Consider the following 12,020-nt stretch of genomic DNA (forward strand, 5'->3'; position numbering starts at 1 on the left):
TCCCCATGCATAACATAACAACTCTAAATTTATTTGACTGCTCCAACAGCTAATGATATTTCCATTCTTGATAAACGCAGCTTGACTGAAGATTTCAGCAGCATCTGGGGGTGAGACAACAGCTCGCTGATACAGGAAACATCTGATCAAACACACAAGCAACACCAGACTGATTCAATAAAGCAATTGGACACACCAGGGGATATTTGCCCAGCCACGGATACAGAAAATAGTGATGCACATGGTCCTGACCTACTGATGTGAGTGAGCAGTTAAGCTTACAGTATCCAAGAGATACCAACATTACTTATCAAATTCTTCCACCAAGCGTTCCTGTATTGCTTAATTAGTACAGCATTGCATTTGCAGGACAAATTCGATCATCAAAGAACAATCAATAGATATTTTTAAACAAAAAATGTGAAACTTCAAATAAAAGCATACGCCAAATGTAAACTGTCTGAGTTACAGTATGCTAAAGTTTTACAGCTTTTAATTTTAGTCCATGTAAATAATCATAATTTGTCTTTTTTATGTCGGAGAACCAAACATCTTTCAATCATCGGAATTAATTAATTCTTCCAAATATTGCTTAGGAGAAATAAAATAGAACTGAATGAGACAATTAAGAGTATGGAGCTGGAAAATTAATTTAGATTGCATAAGAAAATTGGGATTTGGGAATATTTGATGAGAAATGTTTAAGTTTATATCGAAATAGGCTTGACTTGTGGATACCACTCCAGTGACAGAAAAGGTTTTGTACCTTTTTTTACTGACAGTGCATTAAATCTCACTGATGTCTAGCAGAAATACTTGAGATATAAAAGAGATCTCATTCGTGATTTCTAGCATTCGGAATGATGGAAGTGAAGACAGCCACATATCGTAATTACATATTTCCTCTCTTAGATGCACCAAAATAAGACATGCAAATCTCACACGCAGATCACTGGGTGTTACTGTATAATCATTTAAATTACTATTCCTCAAGAGCTGTTTCCACAATGGCACGTCGCATAAGTTCCTTAATTACAAACGCTTGTGTGAGTGAAATATGTGTTGCGAAGGTGGATTCAAAGGTTTCATGGGTCTGGGTGCTCTGACCTGTGCCTTATCTTTCAGCGAAAGACTTTTAAAGGGGTCATATTATTAATTTTTTTTAAGATGTAAAATATGTCTTTGGTGTCCCTAGAGTGCATATGTGAAGTTTTAGCTCAAAATACCCCACAGATGATTTATTATAACATGTTAAAATTGGCACTTTGTAGGCCTGAGCAAAAAATTTGCCATTTTGGGTGTGTCCTTTAAAATGCAAATGAGCTGATGAAATGCAAATACTGATTGCAATGATGGTGGTTTGTTGAAATTGAAATGGGTCATTCAACCAAATCGGTGCCATTTGCATGTTGTAACAAAATTTAAGTTGATATTTTTATTTTTTCAACACTAAATCTAATAACACACATGTTTTTTCTTTTCAAAATGAGTATTGGTCAATCTTAGAACTAGTTGTTTTTTTAACATGGTTTCTTAATGGAGGGTGGAGGCATTTTGATAACAGGATTGAAAGTAACAAGACTGAGTTTTTAGCAGATTTAGCAAATAGATTAAATATAGCTGCATTAAATATGTGCTATAGCATACAGACACTTAGCAAATTCTAGTGATGTACCAAAATGTTTTATTTTAATCAGATAAAATCAAAGAAATAATATAGGTAACAGGAATGAACATTAAGATTGACATTCACAATAGCATCAATATCATTAAATATACAGAAAAGAAAATGAGAAAAGTGACTTTTGATCTTCACATGACCTTCAGAAGATCCAGATGATGTCACTTCCTCTTGAAAATGTGAATTGCGGGATATTCCTAAATTTTCAGAGAGGGAAACTTGTTGGGTAACAGGACTGAGTCAAATCCTGGGTACATGACTAAAATGTGCATTTTATCTAAAATAGTATTACTTTTCCATGGTAAAGATGGAATATGGACCCACACAAAAATGCAAAAAATTAAAGATATCTAAAAAGTATACAGATAGAGAGCACACTGAAAAAACGAACTATTTTGGTGTAGTAATATTTATTAGATTAACTCTCATAATTTCTACATAATAATATTAACATTTATTGAGAACTAGATTTTCCTAAGTAAAATGATGATAAATACACAATTAATTCATGTAAAAAATGAACTGTGTGTGAAATAGTAAGTCTTATTAGATATTTTCTTGTATCATTTAACTGTTTTATAGTCACTGCACATAGTCCTAAAATAATTAAGTAAATTTTAATCAAAAACTAGCAGATTCAAGTAAAAAAAATCTTAGTTCATTTTACTTAAAAATATTAAATCCATTAAACTAAAAAAATCTAAGTAAAATTTACTTACGTTTAATTGCACATGTTTTAAGGAATACTCACAATTCTTTGCGCCTGAATATTTTTATTTTTAAGCTTTATCACAGAATAAGAACTGATAAGAACTTTAACTACTTAAATATTTGTTAGCAAAATGTCATAAAGGTTTAAGCTCTTATATTATTGATGTTGTTTTGTTGTAAATAATAATTTTGTGAAGTCACCGTTCAGGTGATCAGTGTTTCTTTACATGAACCCTGTTCAGAACATTGTATTGTAATTCTCTCCACAGTGCTGATAATGCATGTCAGAAACACAGTTTGTGTGCGTTTCTGTTCCGAATCAAGTTTATTCAATGACTGACTTGTTGTCAGTCATGAATTTTGTGTTATAATTCCATTTATAACACTAAAACTAACTAGGTCCATAGGAATATGTTAAAGAAAATAACAAACAGAAAATACGATTTATTTAATATTATTAGGACAGCAATGCTTCAATTAAAAAAAAAACCTAATAGACTTTACCTAAACGATTTAAATAAATCTAACTTCTAAATAAAATAATTAAGTAACATTTAATTAATTATTTAACATATGTTTTATCATGCAATTTTAAGTAAATTTTATTTGATTTTAGTAGGTAAGTTTTACTTATAAAAAAGCAGTACATTTTACTTTAAAAAAGTTCGTGCAAATTGTTACGAGGATTTTTTTAAGTAAATTTTACAAGTTGTTTTTTTTTCAGTGCAAGGACAGATAAAAATTTCTATTTTTCAGTGTTCTGTGTAGTTTTTATTAATGTTTTAAAATGTTTAGTATAAATTTGATATAAGATTGACATGCAGAACACTTTGCTTGATAATAAAATGTATTTTGGAGTAAGTTTTTATACATTTTTATACTTTTAATATCTTGGGGACAGAAATGTTACCCATTTGGTGAAATGACCCAAACTCAATTGTGCTGTCATTATATTTTTTGTCTCTTTCTTTTTCTCTGCACTAAACAGCAGTGCTGTGGTTGGATAGTGCAGATTAAGGGGCAGTATTGTAATTGGATTCTCTACCTATGTCACAAAACAAGCGAAATCTGAACGACCTAATTTTTCACATGCTTACAGAAATGGCTTACCAAAACAAAGTTACTGGGTTGATCTTTTCTGGGTTAACAGAAGCACTGGGGAACCAATTATAGCACTTAAACATGCAAAAGTCAGATTTCACGCTGTGACCCCTTTATAACATACACATTTGTACCTAAAGAGTGTATTTTAGCACCTCAGACGTAAAACATGTATGCATACTTGTAGGCCTACCTAAATGGTACATAGTTCGACCTTTTTAAAGGGCACTGCCCTAGTTACAGCTTGGGACCATTTTTTCCTAACCAGGGCAGTACCATATTGCCAGACAGACTATAAATGCTTCTGTAGGCATCAGACTACTGTATTTATGTTGGACTTTGTAGTCAATAATTAGTTACCAAAGGAACATACGATTAACTTTGAGGTCTGAAAAAAAGCCACAATTAATTACAGAGGAACTAATATATAGTATGCCCACACATATGTGCTTGAATTAGTACAACCTACAGTATGTGCACAGTTTTACAATTTACAATTCAAGTGATATTCGAGTGAAGGTGTATATTTCATGTTGACAAGAAAGTCTGCATAATTTACTACATTCTGCTGCCATACCTTAGTTTTGCTTGGGAATAGGATGTTCTTCAGGTGATGCCTATATAGTCACCCAAGCCTTTACCCTTTTCATTCTTTCCATTAAGATAATAAGATGTTTAAGGTGTAAAAAGAAAAGAAAAAACAGGAAAAGATAATCTTCACATCCCTCATCCACACACGCCCCTAATGGAAGAAAACGTCTCCATTGATGTAATCACGATGTTTCGGCACTTTTGGATGTAGGGGAGTTGCCCTTGAAACATAACTTTCTGACATTTTCATTTTCATCACCAAAGGCTGTATGCAGGTTCAAAAGAGGGGGCAGACCCTCATCTTTCAAATAACAGATAGTTCAACCACCGACATGTCTATGCTTGTCAGTTTTAAGTGCAGATGCTTCAAGTAATCCCTTACGGCTATACCTTAGCGCAGTATATACCTTTACGATGGTCATATGTTTTAACTACAGCACATTTAAACATATAGGTGTGCAGTTAGTGAAAAACAGAGTGGTTTATTGGCTATGATGAGCTAAGATCATTGCTACGCTCAATGTTAACAGACTCTCTCATGTTGACCCTATTGTACTAAGATGCATTTCTGTTTGAACTTGCAAACTACCTTATATATTTGCAAAGAAAGATATAAAGATATATATCCCTACATGTAGAACTCTAAGGACATGTAGATCCACGGTGGAGACCTCTGTAGTGGTTTCTGTGAATTTGTTTGTGGCCGTGTGGTCCACACTGCTCTCTGGGTGGGGCGCAGCATCACCAAGATAATTGGTGGCTGGGCTACGACTGCCTCGTAGAGCCGATGCATTGGGCGAGGTACAGGAAACTCAGATCAAAAGAAAATATATACAGCAAACTGCTTAAACAAATCTCTGATTAGCAGGACTTAATGGCCAAAATAGCATGTTCTCCGCATACATAAACCTTGTGGCCACCTTAAAGTTTTATTTACTTCTAAGTTGGGTAATAAATGACGTCTCTATAATATTCAGCTGTAGTTAGGGTTTGGCAATGAAGTGAATCAGCTACTTTTTGTACATTTTACACTGCTTGATCTTTAAGCTTGAAAGCTAATTTTGAAAGCAGCACCCTTTAAAAGGGCACTAGTATGTACCATTTAGTTACAGATATGTTTATATTTGGTACTAGGGTGGCCATTCGTGCCAGTTCCGCCGGACATGTCCCGAACATGTTTTCGGGTTCGTTCTCCGGAAGTCACGTTGGTCGACCGCATACGTCATCAAGGTTTAATATTTCAGAAAAGCAACCGTTACATTTCAAGGTAAGAATGAAACTACAATGATTGTATGTCTTAAAAGAAATAAATCTCAATTTTTTTATGTATTTTAACTGAAATGTGATGACGTATGCGGTCGAGCAACGCGACTTCCGGAGAACAAACCCGAAAACATGTTCGGGGGACGTGTCCGGCGGAACTGGCACGAATTGCCACCCGTGTATCACATTGGCATTGGTTTTGGTATCTTACACACCCAACTTAGAAACCGAAAAAAAACATATGATGAAAAAATGTACTTACATGCCATAAAAACACTTGTTCATCAATAACGCTCTGGAAAAACATGATACATTTTCTATAATTTGCGTGAGACCGTCTTTTGGCAGAGTGAAAAAATACCGGAAAAACAAAACGCTTAACCTTGTGCAACAATGTAAACAGTCCCCCCTTAATATAAACTCTTTAAGTGCAAAGGTGTACTTTTTGTACTGCCCCTATGACAGATACAGGGGCCATTTTTTGACCACTTTTCATTAATTACATTTTGGATGTACCATTTTTTCCCAAATGTGAAGCACCCTGCCTCGCATTCCTGACTCATATATTCTCCACAAGGGGACATTGAAACGCAATATGTCTAAGCTTAGCAATTTAACACATCATATAATGCGTGCATGAGAGACGAGATTTTGGAAAACATCCCAAATGGCTTTAAAAATAATGACTCTAATCTCATATTTCATGTTGATGCAAGGTTCGTTTTAAGCCTGGCTGACCTGTCAAAGCAGTTTTCTGGTGAATTCACTCGAAGCCAAACAGTTCAAAGCTTCTGCGATCAAAGGAATGAAACCACAGTATAGTTCCTATAATTAATGGTATAGATCCATGACCAAGCGCAAAAACATGGAGCGCAAAAAAGAAATTAAACAACAGGAGATTTTACTACAATCGTTGTCCAAGTAATCACTAAGTTAAATTTACTATAATAAAGCAAAGGGTAACTTACAGTTAAAAATGAGCAATTGTGGCCTAACAGTTAAAGAGTCAGGCTTGTAACCCGAGAGTTACTGGATGGGTTAAAAACAGAGGTCACATTCCAAGTATGTGTTACCATACGTTGGTTATTACGTCACTTTCACTTCAAATCACCTAACTGTAACTGTGAAAGATTGTCATAACTGAGCTTTGTAGGTCCACCACAATTATGCAAAGCATAATAAAATACTGCCTGTGTCATTTTTCAGTCATAAGTGTGTTTTGTTGTAATCCCACATCAAAAACAGAGAAAAGCATGACTGCATAAAATGCATAAAAGAGTCTTAGTCTAGCCTGTTTCCACTTGGCAAAGTTAACATCTGCATGGCACATTGCTAAGGAATCTGGTTTGTGCTGATATCACTCTCATATGGACCTGTTTTTTGAATGTCCTGGGACTTATTAAAGGAGTGATAACTGTATGCTTCACTGGCAAACCGTTACTATTCATTACAATTATGACTCTAGATAAACTAAAAATAAATACCCTGTGAGTTTAAGGACACTGGCAGGTGTTTTTGTAGACGCAGGTGAGAGGGTGTGGCATGGTAGTAGACAGACAGATTGGCATAGTTTTTCATCTGTTTCCTACTTGTACTCAATGACCTGAGGAATTTTCAGATAGTATGTGGCTTTTTTTCCGGTACAGACCATTTCTGATGATGCTCTCTAGTTTAATTTCCTTTCAGACATGAAAACAGCAAAGGGAAGCAGCTGTTGCAAATTCACTGTCAGTGTGATTTAAAACTGCTGTAAAAGATTTACAACTCCTTTCGCCGAATCTTGACATATTTCCCGCCAAAAATACATCAGCCAATCCGTCCGGAGCAAATCTAAACATGCAAAACTATTCACTGACACCATACACTGGGAGCATTTAATTGGTCAAAAAGTAAGGTGACCAGACGTCCCCGTTTTCCGGGGACAGTCCCGTTTTTTGGTGTTCTGTCCCCGACTGGAGCTGTCCCCGGAAATGTCCCCGTTTCAGCACGTCCAAAACAACCAGCAAATACACTGAAAACCCGATTAACATGTAGCGTTTGTAGTACCAGACCGGAGCAATCATGCAATGATTATTTTAACCAGCAGAGGGGGCCGCGAGCTACTGATAACTTGTGCACGCCACTGATTTAGCGATGAAGAATTTACTACGAGACACATGCAATGAGAGAGAGATCATCAATCAAGTTATCATAAGATATGTAAACAATTAAAGTTATCGGGGGTTAAGGTACTAACTACTCATGTTAAATTAAAGTAATAAACCAATGAAGTGAACTGTAGTAGTACCTTAGAAGTAATTTTTGATGAGGTATGTCTCTTGTATAAAAAGGGAAAAAAATAGGATTTAGGCTACAGAAATTGTTCAATTAATTGAATTAGAAACACTGCAAAAAATTACTTTCTTAGTATTTTTCTCTTGTTTTCAGTACAAATATCAAAAAATTCTTAAGTCAAGATGCATTTTCTTGATGGGCACAATGACCTAAGAAAATAAGTCTCGTTTTAAGACAAAAAATATCAAATTTGTGCTTAAAACAAGCAAAATATATATATATATATCTGCCACTACTTAATTCAAGAAAAAATCCAAGAAAAATATTTTTTGCATGTTTTAAGCCCAAATTCACTTCAATTTAATTTTTTGTCTTAATGATAGATTTTTCTTAGGGAATTTTGCTTATCAAGAAAATGTATCTTGATTTGAGAATATTTAGGTATTTGTACTGAAAACAAGACAAAAATACTATTAAGTTAGAAGTCAGTAATTTTTGCAGTGAACCCACAACAATAAAAAGAAGAAAACTTAAAAAAAAAAAGTTTTGTCCCCATTTTTTAATTCATAGATAACAACAAATTAGATTTTAATGATATTTTGACCATTTAACTAGGAAATGTCCCCGGTTTTCATTTAAAAAATCTGGTCACCTTATCAAAAAGTGTATGACTCCTTGACTGTTTACTTGCGTGTAGTTGGCAAAAATCTGTATTTGAGGCATATACACTCGGTATACACAATTGGTTTAACCCAGGATTGGGTCACTACACCGCTGGGTTAAAGGAACACTCCACATTTTTTTTTGAAAATCTGCTTATTTTTCAGCTCCCCTAGAGTTAAACATTGGATTTTTTTACCGTTTTGGAATCCATTTTGGGATCCATCTCTGGGTCTGGTGGTACCACTTTTAGCATAGCTTAGCATAATCCATTGAATCTGATTAGACCAGTAACATCGCTCAAAAATAACCAAATGTTAAACTCTATGAGAGAATGGAAAATGGATACAATATATTTAAAGAAAAAAGTGGAGTGCCCCTTTAAAATGACCCAACTGCTAGGTTGTTGTTATTCAACAATTAGTAGGGTTAAAACAATCCAACAGTTGGGTCTTTTTAAACCAGCAGTGTGTTCTGTCCAATAGTGACCCAACCCTGGGTTAAACCAACCCAGCACTTTTAAGATTGTAGCATGTCTGAATTTGTAGTATTTGAAAACCAGTAGGTGAAAAAAACTCGGATGTCTACTTCAAAAAGGTGATTAAAATCAAAAGTGACCAACGGCTGTATTCCTTGTGCTTCAATTGTACTTGTTAAACAACACATAAGTAAATTATGGTGGTGGTTGTGTGATTATGTCATAAGTCAAAGAACATACAGGTCACGAAAGCATGGCGCTATGTCCGAAATGTATTCATACTGCTCCCACACATAGCTGAATATGAAGAGTTTGGTTCCAAAACGCGATAAACGCCATTTTTGAAAAAATGAGTTACTGCCAAAATCAGTATTATATCAGGTCAGTAGTTAAAAGTAAATAATTAATTTTACGCAAAATCCAATACCCGCCGTGATATTCTGTCATCTTTTCTCCCTTTTTTCCCAAAATGCGACAAACGCCACTGCTGCTTTTTTACAGAACGCAATAAATCCATTTCTGATATTACAGCGGACCATTCACGCAATGTAAACAAACATGGCGGCGCGCTGAGTACACGGAGTCCTAGTTTTCCTCATCTACTTTGTACTTCGTGATCAACAAACAAAACAAAATAATACTTTAATAGCATTGCCAAACCTGTGATGGTTTTCTGTGACGGGAAAGAAACGTAAGCCATCAACAGCTAATAATTTCCGCGAGAGGCACTCGGTTGCTTGTTCTCCAGAGAGCATCAAGCTTCTCATGCTAAAACATTGTGTTCTTACAAAGTAAGTGTTTTGGTTAATGCCATTAATGTTTATTTTTTAATCATTGTATACCACTAGTCAACTAAATAAATATAAAATGGTAAAGATGAATGCACATTTATACATTGATTTAATAGATTTATAGCATTTTGAAATAAAAAACTGTCATGGATTTATTGCATTTTGTGGAAAAAAGAATTAGTTTTTATAATAAATCTTTGAAAATCAAGTTATGGATTTGAATTTTTTATGTTTTTATAACCTAAAGATGCTATGTGAAAGTTTGTAACAGAAAATAGTGGTTTTCATCTTGTCACTTTCTTGGTATAGAAAACACGTTTTTACCGAAATTTGTCAAAATGGATTTATTGCGTTTTGGAACCAAACTCTTCATATACTGTTTGAATCATAAAGCAGTAGGTATTTTATCTAATTCAGTACTGTTGCAGTACCAAATTTCATACATAGATCTTTGTGCTATTCCCTCCCTAAAATTATTTTAGTGTTTGTCATGTAACAAAAGTGCAGTTTGTGTGCTTAAAGGAAAACTATTTTTACTATGTTTTTACCTCAACTTAGATGAATTAATACATACCTATCTTTTCTCAATGCGTGCTCTTTTAATCTTTGTACAGCGTTTCGTGAATGTGTTAGCATTTAGCCTAGCCCCATTCATTCCTTAGGATCAAAACAGGGATGAATTTATAGAGGACACCAAAAACTTTCCCTATTTAAAGAATGTTACATGAGTAGTTACACGAGTAAGTATAGTGGCACAAAATAAAACTTTTGTGTGGAGCCATAGGAATGAATGGGGCTAGGCTAAATGCTAACATATTAAAGAAGCGCTGTACAAAGATTAAAAGTGCACGCATTGATAAAAGATAGGTATACATTAATTAATCTAAGTTGAGGTAACAACATAGTAAAATATTGAAAAACTGTGGTGTATTCCTTTAAAAAAAAAAAAAAAAAAAAAAAAAAATATATATATATATATATATATATATATATATATATATATATATATATATATATATATATATATATATTGCTTAAAGTGCCTTTAATAAGAAACCAAGTAAAAATGATAAACCCCATGAAATTGCCTGCAAACCCAAGTTTCTTTCCTCTGCTGATGCATTTTCCAAATGAAATAGGATGTTGGGAATAATGGGAGACAATTATTATATTCAACTTGTTTCACACATTCCCAAACAGAATAAACAGTTAATTGCATTTTTGTTTATTTACTTCCTTTAAGACATAGGACTCCTGCTGTAAATATTTTGGGATTCAGCAAGGACTGATAGCTTCGCTTGGAGCTGTCATCCAAATTACAGCGAAAGGAATGTGGCGCATCCATTTGTGTTGGTCCAGAAAGCATATTTGCCACAGACAGACCCTGTCACACTCATCTCTCACCATCCCTTACCCAAATGAATGTTTGTTACAGGCAAACAGCTTTCTCTGTCCTTCAAGGGACATTTTCGAGAATCTGTTTGTAAAGCTCAACCCTGGATGCTCAAATACACAAACATTTAACTCACTTTAAAGGCATGGTATTTAGACTAATAAACAATTTATCTTTTTTCTTACTCTATTTTAGTTTGCTTCAAAGACAAATTAAGATTCGTACATCACACTTCAAATGCTGTCTTTTATGCAAAACATTATCTACTGCTAAAATATGTGTAGGGATGTTTACATGCTGATTTATGCTTCACAAGGCAATGCTGATGGGGCACAGGGTTTTTCTGACATGTTTCTGTCACTGGTCAGGCCAGCTGACAGGGTGGACAGAGGCCGCCCCCTTTACTGATCTTTCCAGGTTCTGACTGTTCGCTCAGGGATTGGATACCTTCCGCTCCTCTCCGCACCTGTGAAATTTCAGAGCCAGCCAAACTCAAAAGGGGCATTGTAAGTGTCTCTGTGTAAGGAATGCATTGTCAACAACGAAAAGACTTCATTTGCAGTGGAATTTGGAGACTGTCTGACAATAGTGAGGATGATCCCCAAGTTTAAACAATAAATCAGGGCCACCCCAACTGTTCCCACTGCATGCTTAACTGCAAATGCTATCATGCACTAAATTTTGTTGCAGTAAAGTTGCAAGTAGTTAAAAAATGTTCGTGATAAACCAATAGACTAAAATTAACTGGAAGTAATTTGTACCCACATTAGAATCATGTAAAACTTATTAGTGATGTGTATGAAGGCACAACACCTGGCTACTAGGCCTGCTATGCCATCCAATGGAAATGGAAATATTTTAGGCAACTTACCATTGGATCCACTCTTTTTTTTTAGGTAATTAAATATGCAATTTTTTTTTTTAATCTGAGAGGTAAGAAAATAGGAGAAATGGCACACAGAGAGGTCCACTGTGAGCAGGAATCAGGAAGGGAAGGCCAAGGTTTGTCTTGGTTGTATGCCAGGTGCCACACATGTATGAACTCCATACAGTGTGGGCATTGCAGAGAACAGAGAA

Source organism: Misgurnus anguillicaudatus, chromosome 25, assembly GCF_027580225.2.
Source record: "Misgurnus anguillicaudatus chromosome 25, ASM2758022v2, whole genome shotgun sequence".
NCBI classification, from domain to species: Eukaryota; Metazoa; Chordata; class Actinopteri; order Cypriniformes; family Cobitidae; genus Misgurnus; species Misgurnus anguillicaudatus.